Consider the following 25398-nt stretch of genomic DNA (forward strand, 5'->3'; position numbering starts at 1 on the left):
CCCGAGGGTCCTGAGACCACACTGTCCCGGAGGGTTCCACCCCCCGCTTAGCCACCAGAGTGACGTCCCTCAGCGGAGCAGACTTAAAAGTTCTGATTTTGTGCTCCGCGGCTCTATCACTTGCCGGAAGCGGCTGATGGAGGCCCCTCCCCCGCCGTCTATCCTCCCGAATATCGCCTCGGATTCACTTCTCCGCACGTCCTACCTTCCAGAAAGTGGTCGCTTTTCTGTTGAGAGAGTTGTTGCTATTCTTTTCTTCGATCTCCTGTTTGTAGGTGTTCAGAATGGTTTGATCCCTATCCAGCTGAATTCCTGAGAGGAGACGAAATCCAGGTCTCCTACTCCTCCGCCATCTTGCTCCACCCCCCATCTTTCAGGCTTTTAAGGTGACCACATTAATAATCTTAGAAGCGGATTGGGGAAAATAGGTGTTGGTGGTCAGAGGGTACCAGGTTCTAGTTATCAGATGAATAAGTTCTGTAGATCTCGTGTACAGCATGGTGAACTATAGTTAACAATATTGTATACTTGACAGTTGCTAGGAGAGTAGATCTTAAATGTTCTCACCACACACAAAAATAATGATAACTATATGAGGTGATAGATTTGGTAACTAACCTTATTGTGATAATCATTTCACAATATGTATGTGTATCAAATCATCATGTTGTACACCTTAAACTTATACTGTGTTGTATGTCAATTATATCTTAAGAAAGCTGGAAAAAATATTTTTATATTAGAAATTAGATATGAATTATGCAGACATCCTAACATTCTCAGGCTAAATTCCTCTAAGCAGTGTTTTATGGGAAATGAATTGATTTAAACAGATTAAAGAAATATTTTAAGAATAAAATATAAGCGTGGGTTTATTCCTGGGGTCTCTGTTCTGTTCCATTGATCTATATGTCTGTTTTTGTGCCAGTACCATACTGTTTTGATTACTATAGCTTTGTAGTGTATCTTGAAATATGGGATTGTAATATTTCCAGCTTTGTTCTTTCTCAAGATTGCTTTGGCTATTTGGGGTCTCTTGTGGTTCCATACAAATTTTAAGATTATTTGTTCTAGTTCTGTGAAAAATACTGTTGGTATTTTGATAAGGGTTGCATTGAATCTCTAGGTTGCTTTGGGTAGTATGGACATTTTAACAATACAGATTCTTTCAATCCATGAGCATGGTATATCTTTCCATGTGTTTGTGTTGTCTTTGGTTTTTTTCATCAGAGTACAGGTCTTTCAGCTCCTTGAGTAAGTTTATCCCTAGGTATTTTATTCTTTTGATGCAATTGTAAATGGGATTGTTTTCTTAATTTCTCTTTCTGTTACTTTGTTACTAGTGTATAGAAACACAATGGATTTCTTTATATTAATTTTTGCCCTGCAACTTTCCTGAATTCATTTATTAATTCTAGTAGTTTTTGTTGTGTGTGTGTGTGGTTTTTTTTTTTTTTTTTGGTGGAGTCTTTAGGGTTTTCTATATATAGTATCATGTCATCTGCAAATAATGACAGTTTTAATTCTCTCTAATAGTGTTGTATGGTGACATATGGTAGCTACACTTGTGGAAATAGCATAATACAGAGAGTTGTTGAGTCACTAAGTTGTACATCTGAAATTAATGTAACCTTGTATGACAAGTATAAGTCAATAAAAATTTTTTTTAATTAAAAAATCACTGAGATGTACCTTTACTTATAAAGCCTCTTATTGCTGCAAATATACATGACTTTTGCAATAAGCTGAATGAATTAGTTATATAAAAATCTACAGATTAACTTTCTTTATAAAATATAAACATCAAATAAATTTTATATAGATAATATATTAGCTGGTTGAAATCTGATTGATTTTTGTCAGTGTTTTATTTGTGATGTAGTTTTGGCAGAAATGATACTACTGGGAAGACTTTCAAAGTGCAAATTTATGTGTCTTAAAATTCTTAAGAATCACGTGTTATCAAAGATGATGATGATGATAGCAATAGATCATATGCATTAATGGCTTACCATATATGCAAGGTACTATCCTGTGTTACTACATGCATCATCTCATTTAGTTCTCCAATAGCTATGTTGGCTAGATACAGATAGTACTAAGAATAAATAAACAAAAGTCCCCACAACTCTGGGTCTGGTAACTGCTGGCATATATTTATTTACCTTAAAACAGCCTTTTCACTCTAAGTAATCTTATAAGCAGTCTTCTTTTTAAGAGTAGGAATTATTTTGTGGTAGGTATTTTGCCTTTTATTTTTAAATCAGTTCTTTAGCATAATCTGACTTTAGTTTCTATTTTAACACTAGTAAAATGAACTGGAAAGATTCCTAGCCTTTCTATAAACTTAAAAAATATTATTTTTCTTTCCAGAAATAATATTATCATAGAATGTATATGATTTAATTTTTCCATAAAATTGGAGGAGAGATAACATGTAATTTTAGGAGTCCATATCTGAGGACTCAAAATGGTAAAGATGGTCGTGATGATGACAGTCATTCTTTGTATACTTATTATTAGCTAAGTATGATAAGTACTATATGAGCATTATCTCCATTCTCTGTATAACCCCATAAAGTATAGGCACTGTTTTTATTCCCATTTTTCAAAGGGGAAACTGACTTATTTATTAGTTAGTTAGTTAGTTATTTTCCCAAGACTATATAATTGGTAAGTGATGAAACCAGGATTCCAACCTTTAGTTTCCTCCAGTGTAAAATGGGAGAGTTAGGGCAAGGGAGCAGCAGTAAATGAAATTAAAGCCTCTTTCAGTTCTAGAATTCAGTGACTATTTTTGGAAAATTATTATTCTGATTCATTCTAAAAGTCCAGCTTCTTTTCAGTTTTTTATTGTTCATGTTTTTTATTGATACTAACATGTTATATAATATGTAACATATATATATATATACATATATGTGTAAGTGGGTGTTTTCTAAACATGGTAATCACCAAAGGTGCTCATGAAAACTGTTTAAGAATCTCTAGAAATTCTGATTCAGTACATTTAGAGAGTGTCACAGGAATCAGTAATTTAATGTGTCCCAGGTGATTCTTATTCTGAAACTGCTGTGATATATTACCTTATTTTATCTAAAAGCTAAGTTGGGACTTTTATACTCTGTTTTGGGGAGAGGAAGAGTTAATATGCTGCACTTGGATGCTGAGATCCACCCGCCTATGGACATTTACTTTATTCAACAAATGTTTATTGTACATTTACAGTGCCAGATAATAAAGGAGTGTACTAGTAAGTTGGAGAATTTCTTAAATAGCAGGTTAGTGAATAATAGGTGTGTGGAGAAAAAAAAAAGATAAGCAGAGAGAAGGAAGTAATCAGTTTTGCCTGTAGAGGTGGAGGACTTTGAAAGCTAAGTAGGTATTTCCCCGGCAGAAAATGTGGGAAGGGGTATTACAAGAAGGGAGTACACTGTGAACAAGAAAGTGAAAGAATGCCAGATATGGCTGGACAACTTTGAGCAATCTGGTAGATGGAACAGGAGAGATAGGCTGGAGGAAAAGTGGCCTTCAGAGTAGAAAGGGCTATTAATATAATTAATATAACACTAAAAAGGTTGGACTTCATTCTGAGGGGAGTGTGATGGAAGGGATGGAAAGCTTCATAAGAATGTATGTTTTTTAAAGTTCACTCTGCCCAGGTATAAAGGGGAGTTTTTGAGACACATACAACAGTATCTATTATTCGTTTTTTGTTTGAGGAGTGGTGACAAACAAGAAGCCATAGTTGAAAATCTCATAATGATGGAGTATCAAAGGTATCCCTCGGTAGTAGAGAAAAATTAGCCACAGACTGAACATAGCTCTACTTCCATCCAAAAACCAAAGCTTAAAAGCAAGAACTAAAGAATCAAAGTGTTCTGAAGTAATTTTACTGCATCTCAGAACAAATATTTAAAGGAGTGTTTGAAGAAATACAGATATTTAGAGTACCGAAATCCCTTGCTGTGAAGTTAAATTCATAATGTCCAGCATCCATTAAAAAATATGAGGTGTGAGAAGAAGCAAGAAAATATAACCCATAATAAAGAGAAAAATTAGTCAATACAAACAGACCCCAAAATGACAAAGATGATAGAATTAGGTGAGGACTTTAAAACAGTTATTATAACTTATGTCATCTATACAAGATGGCAGAGGAAAGCATGAACATACTGAAGAAAACCATGAAAGATATTTTAAAAATTGAACTTCTCGAGATGAAAAGTACAATATCTGAGATTAAAAAGTGAACTGAGGAGGGGTGCCTGGGTGGCTCAGTTGGTTAAGCAACTGCCTTCAGCTCAGGTCATGATCCTGGAGTCCCGGGATCGAGTCTCACATTGGGCTCCCTGCTCAGCAGAGAGTCTGCTTCTCCCTCTGACCCTCCCCCCTCTCATGCTCTCTCTCTCTCATTCTCTCTCTCAAATAAATAAATAAATAAATAAATAAATAAATAAATAAAATCTTAAAAAAAAATAAATAAACAGTGAACTGAGGAGCACCTGTGAGGCTCAGTCAATTAAGTGTCTGCCTTAGGCTCAGTTCATGATCCCAGGGTCCTGGGATCCAGCCCTGCATAGGGCTCCCTGCTCAGTGGGGAGTCTGCTTCTTCCTCTCCCTCTGCTGCTCCCCCCTGGTCATGTGCTCTTTCTCTCTCTCTCAAATAAATGAAATCTTAAAAAAGGAAAGCTAAAGTGAATAGAATTTACAGCTGATTAGACACTATAGAATAAAATACTAGTGATCTTTAAGACATAGCACTAAAAACTATCCAAAATAAAATACAAAAAAGACTGGGAGAAAAAGCAATAGAGCATTAATAAGCTGTGAAAAACTTCAGCCTAGAGATATGTAATTGTGATACCTAAGGAGAGGAGAGAGAGGCAGAGAAAGAAAAAATTTTTAAGGAAATAATGGCTGAACATTTTCTAGATTTTATAAAAACTATAAACCTGGAAGATCCAAAAAGTTCATGAATCTTAAGCATCATAAATATGAAGAAAACTGTACTATCATCAAATTGTTTAAAATCACTATGGCAGGTCAGTCAGAGAAAGACAAAATACTATATGATTTCACTCATATGTGGAATTTAAGAAACAAAACAGATGAACATAGGGGAAAGGAGAAAAAAGAGAGAGAGAGAGAGGTAAACCATAAGAGACTCTTAACTGCAGAGAAGAAACTGAGGGTTGCTGGAGGGGAGGTGGGTGGGGGTATGGGCTAAGTGGGTGAAGGGCATTAAAGAGGGCACTTGTGATGAGCACTGGGTGCTATACGTAAGTGATGAGTCACAAAATTCTACACCTGGAACCAGTATTACACTATATGTTAACTAACTAGAATTTAAATAAGAACTTGAAAAAAAAAAAAAACTGCTATGATAAAGAAACAATCTTTGCAGTAGCCAGAGGGGGAAAAAGTCGTAAAAATCATAATGCCAACAGACTTGTTGGAAATGCAAACCAAAAGACAGTGGAATCACATCTTTGAAGTACAGGAAAACAAAACACGTCAACCTAGAATTCTATCTCCAGATAAAATATCTTTTAAAAACCCAAGACAAAATTGTGATTTCTCTCAGAAATACAAAAGCTGAAATAATTCATCACCAGGAGACGTACACAACAAGGAATGTCAAGGGGACTTCTTTAGACAAATGGAAAATGATACCAGGCAGATATCTGCCTCTACACAAAAAAATGAAATCATTGGAGATGATAATTATGTGAGTAACTGTAAAAGACTTTTTTCTGTCACTTCTTAAAATTGAAGTATGATTGACATACAACATTATGTTAGTTTCAGGTGTACAACATAATGATTCGACAATTAAATATATGACAAAATGCTCACCATGAAAGTGTAGTTACCATCTGTCACCAAAGAAAGTTCTTACAGCGTTACTGTTCCTTATGCTATACTTTTAATCCTTACGACTTAGTTATTTTATAACTTGAATTTTATACCTTTTCATCCCCTTCACCCATTTCACTCATCCTCACACCCCTCTCTCCTCTGACAAGGACCAGTTTGTTCTCTGTATTTACGAGTCTATTTCTGTTTTGTTTGTTTATTTGTTTTATTCTTTAGGATTCCACATATAAGTGAAATTATACGGTATTTCTTTTTCTGTCTGACTTATCTCACTTCTAGATCCATCCATGTTATCACAAACGCAAGATTTCATTCTTTCTATGGCTGAGTAATATTTCATTGTGTTATATATACCACATCTTCTTTATCCATTCATCTATCAATGGACATTTAAGTTTGCTTTCCTATCTTGGCTATTGTAAATAATGCTGCAATAAATACAGTGGTGTTGTATATATCTTTTCAAATTAGTGTTTCTATTTTCATCCAGGAAATACTCCAGAAGTGGAATTACTGGTCTCATGGTATTTCTGTCTTTAACTTTCTGAGGAACCCCCATACTGTTTTCCACAGGGGCTACACCAATTTACATTCCCACCAACAGTGCATGAGGGTTCCCTTTTCTCCATATCCTTGCCAACACTTGTTATATTTCTTCTCTTTTTACTAGCCATTCTGACTATGTGAGGTGATAATCTCACTGTGATTATGATTTGCATTTCCCTAGTGATTAGTGATTCAAGTGTCTCCTGGCCATCTGTATGCTTTGGAAAAAATGTGTATTCAGTTCCTCTACCCATTACATAACTGGATTGTTTGCAGGATTTTTACTGTTGAGTTGAATGAGTTTTTTTTTTTTTTTTTTTGGGTATTAACCCCTTATCAGATATATGATTTGCAATGTCTTCTCCCAATCAAGAGGTTGCCTTTTTGGTTTATTGATGATTTCCTTCACAGTGCAAAAGCTATTTAGTTTGATATAGTGCCAATTGCTTACTTTTGCTTGTGTTTCTCCTGTCTGAGAATGTCAGGTATGACTATGTTTTCTTTTAGGAGTCTCATGGTTTCAGGTCTTATATTTAATCCATTTTGGCTTTATTTTTGTGTATGGTATAAGAAAGTGGTCCCATTTCATTCTCTTGCATGTAGCTGTCCTGTTTTTCTAACACCATTAAATAAAGGGACTATCTTTTCCCCATTGTATCTTCTTGCCTTCATTGTCATAGATCAATTGACTGTATAAGTATGGGTTTATTTCTGGGCTCTCTATTCTGTTCCATTGATCTACTTGTCTAATTTTGTTCTTGTTCCGTATTGTTTTGATTACTTAGATTTGTAGTATAGTTTGAAACCTGGGATTGTAATACCTTCAGTTTTGTCCTTTCTGAAGATTACTTTGACTACTTAGGGTCTTTTGTGGTTCCACACAAATTTTAGGATTATTTGTTCTAGTTCTGTGAAAAGTGCCATTGATATTTTGATAAAGATTGCATTGAATCTCTATAGATTGTTTTAAGTATTGTGGACATTTTAATAGTATTAATTTTCCACTCCATGGACATAATATGTTTCCATTTATTTGCATTGTCTTCAATTTCTTTCATTCATTTCTTATAATTTTCAGAGTACAGGTCTTTCACCTCCTTGGTTAAATTTATCCTTAGGTATTTCATTCTTTTTAATTCAATTGTAAATGGTATTATTTACTTAATTTCTCTTTCTGCTACCTTGTTTTTAGTGTATAGAAATCAGGTGGGTGGAAGGGGGAATGGGTTAGCCTGGTGATGGGTGTTAAAGAGGGCACGTACTGCATGGAGCACTGGGTGTTATATGCAAGCAATGAATCATGGAACACTACATCAAAAACTAATGATGTAATGTATGGTGATTAACATAACATAATAAAAAAAAAATCACTGCAGTCTTATCTGATCCATTTATACAAGGAACAAACAGGCTTCGAAGAACAGTTTAGCACCGGTGTGCTTCTTAGGAGAGAATAGGAAGAGGGTGACGAGCCCCCAAATTCCAGAAGTATGAAAATCTCCTGCCTAACGTGGCTGCCACCTTGGCCTTTGTGTCTCATTCCTTTCACTGCTGTTGCCTTTATAGAAAAAAAATGCTCGTTTGGGCAGTGTTTAAACATGCAGCGGATTGTACTTCTTTCTGGGAAAGTGTGGATATGGGTAAGATGCCTCCTTTGTCAAAATCTGGCCAAATGAAATGTCCTTTTCTCTGTAATTCCTCAGTTATGTTACACCCATTATCTTGCCTTATTAAAATGGAAAGAACTTAAAAAAAAAATGCAACCAATTTCCGTATATTAATTATGTATCCTGCAACTTTACTGATTTCATTTATTAGTTCTAATAGTTTTTTGTTGGAGTGTTTAGGGTTTTTTTAATATATAGTATCACATTTGCAAATCGTGCAGTTTTACTTCTTCCACATTGGATACCTTACAATATGGATGCCTTTTATTTTATTCTATTATATTTTTAGATTTTTATTCAAATTCAAGTTAGTTAACATATAGTGTGTTATTAGTTTCAGGGGTAGAATTTAGTGATTCATCAGTTGCATATAACATCCAGTGCAGTTATTCCTTTTTTTTTTTTTTTCTTTTTGTCTAACTGCTGTGGCTAGGATCTCCAGTACTATGTGACAGTAGCAGGACTTCCGGTACTAAGTTACAGAAGTAGACATCCTTGTCTTCCTGATCTTAAAGGAAGACCTTTCAGCTTTTTACCATTGAGTATATTTTTAGCTGTGGGATTTTTCATATCTGGCCTTAATTATGTTGAGATATGTTCCTTCTAAACCCACATTGTTGAAAGTTTTTATCATGAACCAATGTTGAATTTTGTCAAATGCTTTTTCTACATCTAATGAGATGATTATATGATTTTTATCCTTCATTATCTTCATGCAGAGTATCACTTAATTGGTTTGCAGATATTGAACCATCCTTGAATCCCTGGAATAAATTCCACTTGATCCTGGTAGATGATCCTTTTAATGTATTGTTGAATTTGGTTTGCTAATATTTTGTTGAGGATTTTTGCATCTATGGTCATCAGGGATATTGGCCTATAATTTTCTCTTTTTTTTTGTAGTTTTTTTCTTTTTTTTTTTTCTTTTTTTTTGGTCTGGTTTTGGTATCAGGGTAGTGCTGACCTCATAATGATTTTGGAAGGATTCATTCATCTTCAATTTTTTGGAATAGTTTGAGAAGGCTAGGTATTAGCTCTTCTTTAAATGTTTGGTAGAATTTACCTGTGAAGCCTTGTGGTCCTGGACTTTTGTTTGTCGGGAGTTTTTCATTTACCAGTTTTATGACATAACTAGTAATCAATTTGTTTAGATTTTCTGTTTCTTCCTGATTCAGTCTTAAAAGATTGTATGTTTCAAGGAATTTATCCATTTCTTCTAGATTGTCCAATTTTTGGCATATAATTTTTTGTAGTGGTCTCTTATAATCCTTTGTAGTTCTGTGGTGTTGGTTGTAACTTCTTTTCATTTCTGATTTTATTTATTTGAGTTTTCTCTCCTTTTTTCTTGATGAGTCTGGCTAAAGTTTTATCATTTTTGTTTATCTTTTCAAAGAACCACCTATTACTTTCACTGATCTTTTCTATTGTCTTTTTGGTTTCTATGTCATTTATTTCTGCTATGATCTTTATTATTTCCTTCCTTCTACTCACTTTGTTCTTCTTTTTCTAGCTTCTTTAGGTGTAAGGTTAGATTGTGTATTTGAGATTTTTCTTGTTTCTTCAGGTGACTGTGAATTTCCCTCTTGGAAACTGCTTTTGCTGCATCCCAAAGATTTTGAACTATCATATTTCCATTTTCATTTGTCTCTGGGTTGTTTTTAAGTTTCCTCTTTGATTTCGTCTTTGACTTTTTGGTGGTTTAGTAGCATGCTGTTTAGCCTCCACTTGTTTGTTTCTTCCACTTTTTTTTTTCTAGGAATTGATTTCTAGTTGCATACCATTGTGGTCAGAAAAGATGCTTGATATAATTTCAGTCTTCTTAAATTTATTGAGACTTGTGTTGTGGCCTAACATGTGATCTTTCCTGGAAATGCTCTAGTGCACTGGAAAAGAATGTATGTATTCTGATGTGTTTTTTGTTTTTTGGTTTTTGGTTTTGTTTCATTTTTGTTTTTGTTTTTGTTTTAGAGAATGGGGGGCAGAGGGAGAGAGAGAATCTTAACCAGGTTTCACATCCTGAGATCATGACCTGAATCAAACTCAAGAGTCGTACACTTAACTGACTGAGCCATCCAAGCACCCCTATCCTGATGTTTTTAGATGGAATGTTCTGTATATATCTGTTAAGTTCATCTGATCTAGTTTGTTGTTCAAAGCCACTATTTCCTAATTGATGTTCTATTTGGATAATCTATCCATTGATGTAAAGTCAGTGTCAAAGTCCCTTACTATTATTGTATTGCTGTCTATTCCTCCCTTTACTTTCCCCTCACTTTAGAAATCTCTTTCAATGACAACTGACTGTTTGAAGCTAAAATAAGAATAATGTAATAGGGGGTTTATAACATACATGGAAGTGATAATACATTACATTTTGTACAGTACATTACACAGTTGTTGTTACATTTTGTACAACATACAAAAGCTGACAGAGGAGGAATCAAAGTGTACTATTGTAAGGTTCTCAGACTATAAGCAAAGTAGTATAATATTACTTTAATATTACTTATTATGGGGGCGCCTGGGTGGCTCAGTCGTTAAGCGTCTGCCTTCGGCTCAGGTCATGATTCCAGGGTCCTGGGATTGAGCCCCGCATCGGGCTCCCTGCTCGGCCGGGAGCCTGCTTCTCCCTCTCCCACTCCCCCTGCTTGTGTTCCCCTCTCTCGCGGTGTCTCTCTCTGTCAAATAAATAAAATCTTTAAAAATATATATATATATTACTTATTATAATAAGTTAATTTTTTAAATAATTTCAACAGATACAAAAAGCAATGGAGGACTCATAAGATTTAACAACTCAAATGGGCAAATAAATTTGGAGTTAAAATGGTTTCTTTCCTGTATTTCAAAGATAATTCCTCATATATTTGTTTGATCTACTTTAAGATTAAAAATGAAGGATGATGGTATGAGATACCAACAAATAACTTTGCTCTGAAATAGTAAAACCTAGATTTTTTTATTCATACATAGCTTGCTTTGGATAGAGTTGGGTATAACTCTTACAAGAAAGAAGAGTACAACATGAGCCTGTACTTAGACATCCATCACATTGAAAGATTTTTAAGCAACTTTTCTACCCTCATTTCTAGGCTTTGTTGTTTTAAGAAGGCCAAGTGAATAAATAGTGCCAGCCCCAGCTCAGGCAAAATTGTTAAGCAGAAGAAATGTGTTGTGCATTCCCTTTCTTCTCCCACTTTTGTTGGCTACCAACTTTATATCCAGCCCCTGGCAGCTGATCCATGGTCTCTGATCTATTGCATTGTGTTATTTTCTGATACCCCATTTCTCCAAAAAAGTAGGCATCTCAGTAAGCTGCACTTTGCTTGCTAATGTAATAAATATTACCTTTAATATTAATATTAAATTCTCGCTGTGATATTTTGGCAATTACTTTAGCATTATTTCTTATTTAATAGTGACTGATTTAAAAAAAAAAACTCATACCAATGTGCAGTAGCAAACACACTGTATTTCCTTAATCATTCCTTATATGTGTATTTCATAAATATCCAACCCTTTGCTATGTGGAGCAATCCCAGGGATTTTCAGGTTTGGAAATTACATCCTAGAAAGGCAACAAGGGTAATTGGACAGAGCTAGTATTAGAACCTGGGTCTGCTGACTTCCAGTTTAATTAAATTCTTGAGAGTAGAAGGGAAAGTGTTGGTATCAGACAAAGTGGTAGTCTGTGTGGGGGGTACCGCTGGCAAGAACTCACCCAGGCTTTTAGCCTGACAAGAATTCATTTCTTTATAATCTTTGATAGAAATATAAGGACTGTTCTTAAGGGAAGGCCTGGGAGTTCTATGCATGAACAGCCTCAGGATACTGCTGTTGCTGTTGCTAACCCCAACCCTGGAATGAAGTTCCACAGAATACCTACTAACTGCAGCCTCCCCAACTCCTTGGGCCCTTCATACAGCCCTGTGAATATAATCCTTAACTGTGTTCTCTTTTAGCTGTTTAATTTTTTTTTTTAGTTATTGATTTTGGGTTGTTTTTTTTTTTAAGATTTTATTTATTTATTTGACAGAGAGAGACACCGTGAGAGAGGGAACACAAGCAGGGGGAGTGGGAGAGGGAGAAGCAGGCTTCCCGCTGAGCAGGGAGCCCCATATGGGGCTCGATTCCAGGACCCTGGGATCATGACCTGAGCCGAAGGCAGACACTTAACCACTGAGTCACCCAGGCACCCCATTAATTTTGTTTTTAAAGTATCATTCCTTTGGCTAGTTTTCCCAATCAGCTATGATGTCTGTGGCTACAAATAACAGAAAACCCAAAAATATTATACAGTAAGGAAATTTATTGGCTTTCATACCTTGTACTCCAGACCTAGGGCATACTTGAGGGTCATCTCAGTCTCGTGTAGTTTCCTTTCTCTTGACGTCCTCTGCTACACTCCTCTTGGCTTCATCCTTAGACTGCTGTCCTCGTAGTCACACTGTAGCTATAATAGTTCCTAGCTTTGTGTCTGTACTTCCTGTCATCCAGTTGTTTCCCAAAGCTCTCTAGGGGTGAGGAAGCTTTTCCCCAGAAGCCCTGAGGAAACTTCTTCCCATGAATTATTAGACCAAATTGGGTCACATGGCCATTCCTGAACCAAGCCCTCTGATTTAGGGAGTTCCCTCTCTGAATAGCTTGGGCCTATATTCTGAACCAAGCACAGGAAAGGGACTTGTTGCACCCCGAATTATGGTGGTGGGATTAACTTTCCCTGAGACACAGGACGGAGTTGGGGGTCGGGGGGTGAAAAATTAGATTTCTCTTAGAATAGGGGAAATTAAAATAGGATGATGGACAGGTAACCAATAATGTCTGCTTCAGTTGTTTGGTTTGGTTTTCTTTTTTCCCCTTTTGGTTTTTAGGGTTAGCATGGAATATCAAAGACTATGAGCTTGGGCTTAAGTCTAGCTTTCAGAGAGCTGCTATGGCACTTAGCCAGATTCCTTAACTCTGTAAGCCTCAGCTTCCCTATAGGAATTTTGTATGGATTAAAAATAATGTAGGTAAAGGACTTACCACATAAGAACTCAATAAAGGTATAGTTATTAAAATTTTTGTTGATTCTTAAAATTATAAATAATCAGTTTATAAAAGTGCCTTTATTTCCCTGCTGAGACCCATTCCATCCCTAGATGGTTACTAAAACAAATGACCAACAAAAAAATGTTGTTTAGAGAATCTAGGTTATAGGTATACAGATGCTTACTATAAAATTATTTCATCTTTTTGCATGTTTGAATATTTTCATGATGATGTGTTGAGAATAATGAATTTACAAGAATGACAGTGTTGCAATAAAAAACATCAAGGATGACTCAGAAATACCAATCCAAAATTCCTCTTCCCAAGACAGCAAAGTGTAATCAAAATGACAGTTCAGGTTAATTTCAGGAATGATACTGTCCCCTTATGTCTCAAGCATTTCATTTCTTTATAAGGAAATATTGGGTCGGAAATTCTGGGTTTCCTGCCTTGAAATTGCTTGGCATTCATTAACAGATTTTGTATGAGCAGCCCATGACACAAAGGGATAATGAAGTATATATGAGATCTCACTACAAGAGCTCTGGAGTTAGCCTTTCAGAAATAGGTTGGAGAATAGGAGAATCAGGAAAATGACTTTTATTGACTCTCTATAATGTATGTTCCAGGGGTTCTGTGGTTACAAGGATGACTATAATATCTTCCTGACTTTGAAAGAGCTCACACCTTGTCAGAATACACCCCCATCAGTAACTAAATGAAGAAATACCCTACTAAAGTTGTGTCTGAGAACATAGTGCAGAAGGAATTACTACAGGATCCTTATCACAGATTCCTTCAGTTAGGGAAAAGTTGTTAAAGTTTGAGATTATTTACCACAATTTTGTTTGTTTAAGAACACAGGAATCTGTTCTGTTGCTAACTCACTAAGATTCATAAAAAACCTTCACCTCCCAAAACTGGGCACCTACCCTCTTTTGTCAGCAAAATTCCCAGCCTCTCTGCATATGATCATATGGTTGAGTAAGATTACTTGCTTACTCTCTCTTTTCCATAAATAAGAATGAAAGACCATCAAGGGCAGGCCAAAGTTCTTACAAAATAAATTGACAATAGTCAGGGCCAAGACCTTGACATTAACCCCACTCTTTCCTCTCCTGTCATATATCATTGTTCTCATCTCTCACAGGTCATATCTTAAGAGTTAGCTTTGTTCTGACTTGGAATCAGTCCAGTTGACTCTTCAGTAATGTGTAACATGGCCCACTTTTCATTGCTGTTTCTGTTTTATCAGGCTGCCTGCTGTTACTTTACCAGGGCTTTTTTGTCCTTTCATTTTAGTGTGGATGTTTGGTTGCAGATTTCATTGTTAAGGAATCAGTCCTACATAAGATAAATCATTAAGGTAACTATTATCTAAGCAGCTCTTAGAAGGGCATAGGGTGAGGGCGCCTGGGTGGCTCAGTTGGTTAAGCGACTGCCTTCGGCTCAGGTCATGATCCTGGAGTCCCGGGATCGAGTCCCGCATCGGGCTCCCTGCTCGGCAGGGAGTCTGCTTCTCCCTCTGACCCTCCTCCCTCTCATGCTCGCTGTATCTCATTCTCTCTGTCTCAAATAAATAAATAAAATCCTTAAAATAAATAAATAAATAAATAAATAAAAAATTTAAAAAAAGAAGGGCATAGGGTGAAAAGGGTAAAGAAACCCCCAGAAAGTTGCTCAGAAGTCTTTCACCAGTTTGTTAAGAGATTATTCCAAGAACTTCCATCTACATTCATTCCTTTTTTGTAAGATGGTGGGATGCATGAATGAATAAATGAATGAGCAAAAACAATAGAAAAGTCAGGTGTAAAATGTTTGGCAAGCCATAGACAATAATATTAATAGCTTCTAACATTGGTATAATTCTTTACAATGCATGGAACTTTTTCACTTACAGAATTTAATTTAATTTCACACCATCCTTACAAAGTAGGTGTATTATTTATGTTGTCATCAGTGAGATCCAAAGATGTTAAGATCTCATCACAGATAAGTGGAAGAGCCAAAGTTTGACCTATAGATCCTCAGATTCCAATTCCAGAGCCATTTCATCTTGCCCAAATTGTTCTTGAACCTAGGAGACAAGAAGCTATAAACACATTTGGTTTTAGTAAGTGAAATCAAGCAGGAACTTCTCTTCATTTCTAATTGGTAGACTAGAATTTCCAGCTACTGAGTGAGAGAAATGTTGGTTCTAATGAATAAAAGATATGTAAGGTTTCCAGTACAACTCTAGCTCGAATGCCTAAAAATATGAAAGGCCATAGACTTATTTTTAATCTATAAATAAATGTCTGATGAGGAGAATGACCTGGGATGGTAATGTGAGGATTATGGCATTTCACTGTATGAGGTTAACATGTTCAAAATGGAACTCCTGATCTTTCCTTTCCTTCAGACCTACTCCACCCATAGTCTTTTTTCATATCAGTCATTGACAACTCCCATTTTTCCAGTTGCTAAAGCCAAAATTTACGAAGTCATACTCACCTCTTTTTCTGTTATACATCATATCTAATGTGTCAGGAAATCCTGTTGGCTCTACCTTCAAAATATACCCAGAATTCGACTTCTCACCACCTTCGCTGTTTTGCCCTGGTCCAAGCCATCATGTCTCACCTAGATTACCAAGTAGGTAGCTTCCTGACCCATCTCCTTTTTTGTATTCTATTCTCCCTGCCTCATAGTCTCAAAACCACAGCCAGGGATTCTTTTAAAACCTAAGTTAAATGATTCTATTGTTCCCTCAAAAGCTTTCTTCACTGGCTCCTGTTTCTCTCAGAGAAAACTTAAAGCCTTTACAACGATGGCTTTCCAAGCCTGTATGATCTGGCCCTCCTCTTCTATTGCACTCTCCACTGCTTACTCTGCTCCAGCCACACTGGCCCCCTGGCTGCTTCTGGAGCATTCCTGTCACCAGGCCTCTGTAGGGACTTTTCCCAGCAACCGCTTGCTCAGATGTCTCCTTCTTAATGAGGCCTAGCATGACTATGCTTTTGAAAATTGCTGTCCTTCCTTAGAAATTCTGGTGTCCCCTGACTGCTCTTTTCCTCATACCACCTATGATTTACCAACATACTATATGACTTTATTATATTTATTACTTCTACTTTCTTAGAATATAGGCTCCACAAGAACAGGTTTTGGGGGTTTGTTTCAGTTTTTTTGTTCACTGATATATCCTCCATGCCTAAAATTACTGGGCACATAGCTGAAGCTCAATACCAATTTGTTAAATGAATAAATGATGGATGTATTTAATGAACATCTCTAGCAAAGATTTTACAGTTGTTGAGGAGGTACTCCTATGCTGGTTCTGACAGCAGTTGACCAATATCATGCCCTATGCGATGAAAACATCAATAGAGGTGATAGAAGTGAGAGAGATTTAAAAAAAAGAAGAGAGATCAGTAGAGCTGAATGGTTAGTCCAGTTATAAAACTTCTCAGGTAAAGACTGATGGTCTTTGTTTTTCAAAGGAAAGGAGAATGTATGATGTAATTGCTATGGCTTCCGAAATATTACTTATGTGTCACTTGACATGATATCACTTTCCCAGATTTATATGGGAAGGAGATATTTTGCATTCATTCATTCAAGTATTTTTCAACATGCCTGTTATGTACCAGGGCACTGTATAACTAATTTCAAATTAAAACGTGCGGCAAGTACAAAGAATATGTTTTACTATGTCTGTATTTAATGTAGGAAAATGAAAGTTTCACTGGTTTGTTAGTTTCACTTCCAGCATTGCTTGTCTGCATTCCCTCAGCTTTTTGAAAATCAGATACTCTCCACATGCAGAGGTAATGGTACTCACCTATCATCAGTAGGACATATACTTGGACTCGTTCTTTTGCAATAATAATGTGAATAGTCACTCGTACTTGCAAGAATGTTAGCCAGAATTAAGGATGTAGGCTATGGCTATGAACAGAATTTTTTTTTTTTTTTTTATGAATCTAACTTTACTGACCCAATACTAGATGAACTAACTTACCTAAACAATCTATTATCTCATAAGATACAGAGATTGGAAAAGGTCATTAGCAGGTTCTGGTTTGATCCTGTTTTTTTAACGCTCTGGACGGCTTAGTTTTTTGGGGGGTTAAAGCACCATTTCCCTTTTAATGTAGTAAGCATTTTTTCCTCTATAAAATAGCCCATTCTTTGGAACAGAAACAGCATTAGGTCTTTGTAACTTGGGTAGTTTTTAGCACTGGATTGTTTAGTTTGTAAAAATATTTGATTTAGACTGAGCTTGTGGCCTGATGATGTTTAGAAGAGTGCCAAAGTGTAACTCATAGAAGATGCCAGTAAAAACCATAGTTGGGAGAGGTGAATAATGGTTGCGTCATTTTCCTGGTAGGAGTAACCAGGCCTGAAAATCCATCACTGCCATTTTTTAAATGTGTTCCTAAGAATAAAGTCAACTGGTATTCTGTGAACTACATTAAGTATCAAAATATCTGCCAGTGCCTTGAGTCACTGTCCCACTGTCCTTACATTGTTAAGGAAGTTTTGTTTCATCATTGTGTTTTATTGCCAAACATAGCAGTAATATTTTTCCATAACTTTTAATGAGCATTTTAGTTCCAGTGAAAACCTTGAACATACCAGATTTTTTCATTGTGATTTAACTTTCATATCAAGCAAATTCTTGTTAACAAACAAGTTCTTGGGGCGCCTGGGTGGCTCAGTCATTAAGCGTCTGCCTTCAGCTCAGGTCATGATCCCAGGGTCCTGGGATCGAGCCCTACATCGGGCTCCCTGCTCCGTGGGGAGCCTGCTTCTCCCTCTCCCACTCCCCCTGCTTGTGTTCCCTCTCTCGCTGTGTCTTTCTCTGTCAAATAAATAAATAAAATCTTCAAAACAAAACAAACAAGTTCTTGTAAAATATTTTAAAACTTCAGTTCCTAAAATATCTTCTCTTAAATAAAGTCTAAAGACCACTATAGCAGGAAAAAAATAAGCACATTTGGTTAAAATAAAATGGAGTCTTGTGAGTAACATGCAGTAATCAAGCCAACACAACAGATCAGATTTCTAGACTAATAAGATACAAATAAAAGATTTTAAGATTCAAATAAAGTACATTAAAATATATTCAGTGCTCCTTGATTAGTGGAGAGTTTTTCTAGAAATGTTGAATGTACAGTTTCCTGACCCCTATTGTGAATGAAATACCCTGCAATAATTGATAAAAGTGTATTTGTCTCCATATATGCCTTTGGCTGTGTTAGGAAAAGCAGAGGCACTGAAGGAGATGGAATCAAAAAACCATCTCCTGCTCCTTGGAGAGTATGGGTCTAGAAAAGAATGGGAAAGGACAAATAGAATAGAAAGTGAGTTATTGGCATCTCATAGATTTGGGTCTGATTAAGTGTGGGAGGCAAGTAGCCAAAGGGAGTAGTGTGATCCCCTGTTTTTTTCTTAAGCCCTTAGACCTGTAACCTCTCTTTCAAGAGTAAGGATATTCCTTCCCTTTCAAAAGGGTGGCATTGTACTAAGTATGCTATCTTCACTAAAGAAGAGTATGTGCACAGGTAGAGATGGAGAATAAAATCTAGGACCCTGTCCCATGGGAAAGTCAGTAACCCATGAACACAGACTGCTTCATCCACAGCAGTTCTTAAGAATATTTGTTGGGGCGCCTGGGTGGCTCAGTTGGTTAAGTGACTGTCTTCGGCTCAGGTCATGATCCTGGAGTCCCGGGATCGAGTCCCGCATCGGGCTCCCTGCTCAGCGGGGGGTCTGCTTCTCCCTCTGACCCTCTTCCCTCTTGTGCTGTCTCTCATTCTCTCTCTCAAAATAAATAAATAAAATCTTTAAAAAAAAAAAAAAGAATATTTGTCTATGACTTCAACCACAGTTTATATTTGTTTATAAAAGAATAAAAAGAACAGAGAGAGAGACACGAACGAAGACTAATTCTTTTACTTTTTTTGTTAGTTGGCGAACATTCTCAAAAACTTTTTTCCCCACCAATCTTGCTGCAGGTGTGTCTCTTCAAGGTTTGTATCATCCTTATTTCACTTTTTTACTTTATAGCTGAGGCCAGGACCACAAAGAATACTCAAAGAAAAGGGACTGGGAGGAAGCTGGATAGAGCCCACAGGAAATCTCATTTTAGGCCAGGGCTCTTGGTATGTGACCATATAACTTATCATCTGAACACGAAAATTTGAGAAACAGTATTGTACATATTAATAAATAAAACAACGGGTAGGAAAAGGACTGGCCTGGACCATCCCAGACAATGTGGTCGTAAGTGGGAAACTCCCGGGCGCCTGGGTGGCTCAGTTGGTTAAGCGACTGCCTTCGGCTCAGGTCATGATCCTGGAGTCCCGGGATCGAGTCCTGCATCTGGCTCCCTGCTCAGCAGGGAGTCTGCTTCTCCCTCTGACCCTCCCCCCCTCATGCTCTATCTCATTCTCTCTCTCAAATAAATAATTAAAATCTTAAAAAAAAAAAGTGGGAAACTCCTACTGCCTTAGTGCCAAACTCTTCACTTTCTCTAAGGCTTCTATTAAATGTCAAGGAGAGATAGAAAAAACAATAGAGAAAATTAGCAGAATCAAAACTCAGTTCTTTAAAAAGATCAGCAAAAGTAACAAACTCTTAGCTAGACTTACCAAGAAAAAGAAGACTCAGGTTACTAAAATCTGAAATAAAAGAGGGGATATTAATACCAACTTTATGGAAATAAAAAGCACAGTGTACAAAATTAATGCAAAATGGATCAAGACCTAGATGTAAGAGCTAAAACTATGAAACTTAGAAGAAAACATAGGTGTAAATTTTTGTGGCCTAAGGATTAGGCAATGATTTTTTAAATATATAACACAAAAAGGACAAGCAACCTAATTAGTTAATAGGACTTCATCAAAATTAAGAGAGTGTAAAGACAGCCCACATAATGGGTGAAAATATTTTCAAATCACCTATCTAGTAAGAGATTTGTATCCAGAATATATAAAGAATCCTCACATGTAAATAATAAAAAGACAAATAACCCAATTACAAAATAGACATGTCTCCAAAGAAAATATATAGATGGCCAATATGTTCATGAAGAAACTATCAATACCATCAGCCATCAGGGAAATGCAAATCAGCACCACTGTGAGATACTGCCTTACACCCACTAGGATGGCTGTGATCATAAAGACAGATAATAGCAAATGTTGGTAAAGATGTAGAGAAATTAGAACCTTCATACCCTTGGTGAAAGTGTAAAATGTTGCAGCTGTTTTAGAAAATTGGCAGTTCCTCGAGAGATTAAACATAGAGTTATATATATATATAACCTAACAATTCCACTCCTATGTATGTAGCCAAGAGAAATGAAAACATATGTCCACCCAAAAACTTGTACCTAAATATTTATAACAGCATTATTCATAATAACAAAAAAGTGGAAGCAACCCAGTGTCCCATCAACTAATGAATGAATAAATAAAATGTAGTGTATCCATAAAATGGAATATTATTCAGCCAAGCCATAAAAAGGAACAGAATCTTGACATTTGCAATGACGTGAATGGAGCTAGAGTATCCTGCTAAATGGAGTTGATCAGTCAGAGAAAGACAAATACCATACGATATCACTCATATATGGAATTTAAGAAAAAAAAAAAAAAAACATGGAGAAGGGAAAGAGAAGAAAACCAAGAAACAGAGTCTTAACTCTAGAGAATAAACTGATGGTTACCAGAGGGGAGGTAGACAGGGGGATGGGTTAAATAGATGATGGGGATTAAAGAGGGCACTTGAGATGAGCACCAGGTGTTGTATGGAGGTATTGAATTACTATATTGTACACCTAAAACTAATATTATACCGTTTGTTAACTGGAATTTAAATAAAAATTTGGAAGAAAAAAACATGGATTTATACACTTTAAATAGATTATATAGCATGTGAATTATTATCTCAATAAAGCATATATTTAAAAATATATCAGGCATCTTTTGTGGTTCCGTACACATTTTAGGATTGTTCTAGTTGTGTGAAAAATGCTATTGATAATTTGATAGGGATTGCGTTAAATGTGTAGTTTGCTTTGGGTAGTATGGACATTTTAACAGTATTTGTTCTTCTGATCCATGAGCATGGAATGTCTTGCCACATCTTTGTGTCCTCATTGATTTCTTTCATCAGTATTTTATAGTTTTCAGAGTACGGGTCTTTCACCTCTTTGGTTAAGTATATTCCTAGGTATCGTCTTGTATTTGGTACAGTTGTAAATGGGATTGATTCCTTCGTTTCTCCTTCTGCTGCTTCGTTATTGGTGTGTAGAAATGCAACAGATTTCTGTACATTGATTTTTTATCCTGCAACTTTACTGAATTAATTTATAAGTTCTGGTTTTTTTGTTGAATCTTTCAGGTTTTCTATATGTATTATCTTGTCATCTGCAAATAGTAAAACTTTTACTTCTTCCGATTTGGATGCCTTTTATTTCTTTTTGTTGTCTGATAACTGTGGCTAGGACTTCCAGTGCTATGTTAAATAACAGTGGTGAAATTGGGCATCCCTGTCTTGTTGCTGACTGTAGAGAAAAAGCTCTCAATTTTTCCCCATTTAGGATATTTCCTGTGGGTTTTTCATATATGGTCTTTATTATGTTGAGGTATGTTCCCTCCACACCTACTTTGTTGAAGGTTTTTTTCATGAATGGATGTTGTACTTTGTCAAAGACTTTTTCTGCACCTATTGAGGGGATCATAGGATTCTTATACTTTCTTTTAATAATGTGTATCACATTGATTGATTTGCAAATATTGAACCACCCTTGCAACCTAGAAATAAATTCTACTGATTGTGAATTTGTATGGAACCACAAAAGACCCCAAATAGCCAAAGCAGCCTTGAAAAAGAAAAGCAAAGCTGGAGGCATCACAATTCTGGACTTCAAGCTATATTACAAAGCTGTAGTGATAAGAGCAGTATGGTACTGACACAAAAGTAGACACATAGATCAATGGAACAGAATGGAAAACCCAGAAATGAACCCACAACTATATGTTCAATTAATCTTTGACAAAACAGGAAAGAATATCCAATGTGAAAAAGATAGTCTCCAACAAATAGTGTTGGGAAAACTGGACAGCAACATGCAGAATGAAACTGGACCGCTTTCTTACACCATACACAATGATAAATTCCAAATGGATGAAAGACCTAAATGTGAGACAGGAAACCATAAAAATCGTAGAAGAGAACACAAGCAGTAACTTCTTTGACATCAGCCGTTATCAACTTCTTTCTAGATAGATATGTCTCCTGAGGGAAGGGAAACAAAAGCAAAAATAAACTATCGGGACTTCATCAAAGTAAAAAGCTTCTGCACAGCAAAGGAAACAGTCAACAAAACTAAAAGGCAACTACAGAATGGGAGAAGATATTTGCAAATGACATATCTAATAAAGGGTTAGTACCCAAAATATATAAAGAAGTTACACAACTCAACACCCAAAAAATGAATACCCCAATTAAAAAATGAGCAGAAGACACAAATAGACATTTTTCCAAAGAAGACATCCAGATGGCTAACAGACACATGAAAAGATGCTCAACATCACTCGTCATCAGGGAAATGCAAATCAAAACTATAGTGAGCTATCTCCTCACACCTGTGAAGCTAAAATCAACAACACAAGAAACAACAGATGTTGGTGAGGATATAGGGAAAGGGGAACCTTCTTGCACTGTTGGTGGAAAAGCAAACTGGTGCAGCCACTCTGGAAAATAGTATGGAAGTTCCTCAAAAAGTTAAAAATAGAACTACCCTATGATCCAACAATTATACAAAAATACTAATTCATAGGGATACATGCACACCAATGCTTATAGCAGCATTATCTATAATAGCCAAATTATGAAAACAGCCCAGATGTCCATCAACAGATGAATGGATAAAGAAGAGTGGCATATATATATATACAATGGAATATTAGCCATAAAACGGAATGAAATCTTGCCATTTGCAATGACATGGATGGAGCTAGAGAGTATAATGCTAAGTGAAATAAGTCAGTCAGAGAAAGACAAATCACATATGATTTCACTCATATGTGGAATTTAAGAAACAAAACAAATGAGCAAAGGGAAAAAGAGAGAGAGAGCAAACAGACTCTTAACTATAGAGAACAAACTGGGGGTTACCAGAATGGGGAGGAGGTGGGGAGATGGGTAAAATAGGTGATGGGGATTAAGGAGTGCACTTGGTGTGATGAGTACTGGGTGTTGTATGGAAGGGTTGAATCACTGTATTGTACGCCTGAAACTAATATTACACTGTATGTTAACTAACTGGAATTTAAATAAAAACTCTTTAAAAATTATATCAAGGGGTGGTTGACCAGTAACAGATTTGAGTTTTGTGGCCCTCAAATCCACATGCATATCACACTCACAATAAAACTTGGGCAACTTCGCTTTTATCTGTTCTCCATATTGTGCATATTCACCACCTGTCCCTCACCCACTACCCCATCACCGCATAGACTTTCTTTGAAGAAAGAGTACTGTTGCTAAAAAGTAGTTTGAAAATCTCTGGAAACAATGAGCTCCAGAACCTCTTCCAGCTCTAAGAAGCATGATTCAGATACATTGAACTGAGAATTTGAATTTGGCCTAGATTACCCTATTTTAACTCCATGTCGACAAAAGGAAAGCTGTGAACAAAGACAGTTTTTTCCCACATAGCTGCACACAGGTGTGAGTTAGTGGAAACAGTAGAACTCAGCCAGGTCTTCAGTTCCCTAGTGCAGTGCTCTATCTCCAAGCTCTGCTTCCTGTTCTTGAATACAGTGATTTGCCAAAATAGACACACCTGGTCTCAGCACCTTGCAAATGGATTTTTCTTTCAGCATTTCAAAATACATTCATGTATTGATGAAGGCTTTCTCTGGGAAGCCATCTGTCTGAAATCTGCAGTAATAAAAGCCTTGCTAGTCCCTTAGGTACTCATAATGGTATCTGTTGCTTCATTCCTCTACTCTTTTCTGCTACTTCTTTTTCTTAATTTTTTTTCATTCATTCATTCATTTACAAAGCATGTATTTGTGGAGTATCTGCTATGTGTCCAACACTAGATATATAATAGTGAACAAAAGTAACTAGTCCCTGCAATTATGGATCTTGCCATCTAGTAGGGAGACATAGTAACGAAAACAACAAGGTTTAAAAATTTCAAATTGTGGTAAGGGCTATGAAAGAAATAAGATTCTGAAATAGAGAGTATGTAGATTATGATTTTAAAATGAGCTCTGGAGTCATATTCCCAATGTTCAAATCCCAGCTACACCATTTAATAAACATTTGTGTTATTTTTGTGTGATTTGAGCAAGTTACTTATCTGGGCCTCAGTTTCTTTATCTTAAAATGGGGATAATAATAGTACCCACTTTACAGAGCTGAAGATTAAATGAGTTGATACAGAATAGTGCCTAACATATTCTAAGTGCACATAGAAAAATACCAGGCACATTCTAAGCATGAAATAAGTGTTATCGGTGCATTGGTATTGCTTTATAGAATATCAGGGAATCAACTAGTTAGGTTATCAGTATTGCCAACTTAATCACCATCATCGCTGTCATCCAATATACTTATCTCACCTCATTCATATACATGCTTTGTGCACAGGATCTACAAAAATGGACGTAGCGTGTTTCTGGACCCAAGAATCCTACAATCTAGTTAAGAGAGCAAAAGACTTAAAATAGCAATAGAAGGTAGCATATGCTAAGTACCAGATAAATGATAAAGATGGTATGCCCTACAGGATTATAGGAGAGAGAGGAGTTATTGTGGGCTCATAAAGGGAAGGTGTCATAGAGGAAATGCCCACTACACCATATATTATTTAATTTCACATCCCCATGTTGGTCATCTGGCCAATTACTTTTTTTTTTTTATGAACTTTTTTTTTAATTGAAATAGAGTTGACACAATGTTACATTACCTTCAGGTGAAAAATGTATGAACTTTTTTTTAAATTTTATTTTATTGTGTTATGTTAGTCACCATACAATACATCATTAGTTTCTGATGTAGTCATCCACCATTCATTGTTTTCACATAACACCCAGTGCTCCATGCAGTACGTGCCCTCCTTAATACCCATCACAGGGCTAACCCATCCCCCCAGCCCCCTCCCCTCTAGAACCCTCAGATTGTTTCTCAGAGTCCATAGTCTCTCATGGTTCATCTCTCCCTCTGATTCCCCTCCCTTCATTTTTCCCTTCCTTCTCCTAACGTC

The 25398-nt window shown here is 36.3% G+C and overlaps 1 protein-coding gene and 1 long non-coding RNA gene across 2 annotated transcripts in view; both read left to right on the forward strand.

Annotated features, from left to right (window-relative positions):
• The window catches only part of LOC145721062 (uncharacterized), a 39607-nt gene extending 17613 nt beyond the window's left edge, over nucleotides 1-21994 (forward strand). The window contains exon 2 of the long non-coding RNA XR_014144537.1: nucleotides 19080-21994. This is a non-coding gene — a long non-coding RNA (uncharacterized LOC145721062). The remainder of the gene's footprint in view (nucleotides 1-19079) is intronic.
• The window catches only part of VPS13B (vacuolar protein sorting 13 homolog B), a 743427-nt gene that overhangs the window by 497093 nt on the left and 220936 nt on the right, over nucleotides 1-25398 (forward strand). The window lies entirely within an intron of this gene.

The sequence above is a fragment of the Leptonychotes weddellii genome, chromosome 4, assembly GCF_054177405.1.
Source record: "Leptonychotes weddellii isolate Sample4059 chromosome 4, ASM5417740v2, whole genome shotgun sequence".
Taxonomy (NCBI): domain Eukaryota; kingdom Metazoa; phylum Chordata; class Mammalia; order Carnivora; family Phocidae; genus Leptonychotes; species Leptonychotes weddellii.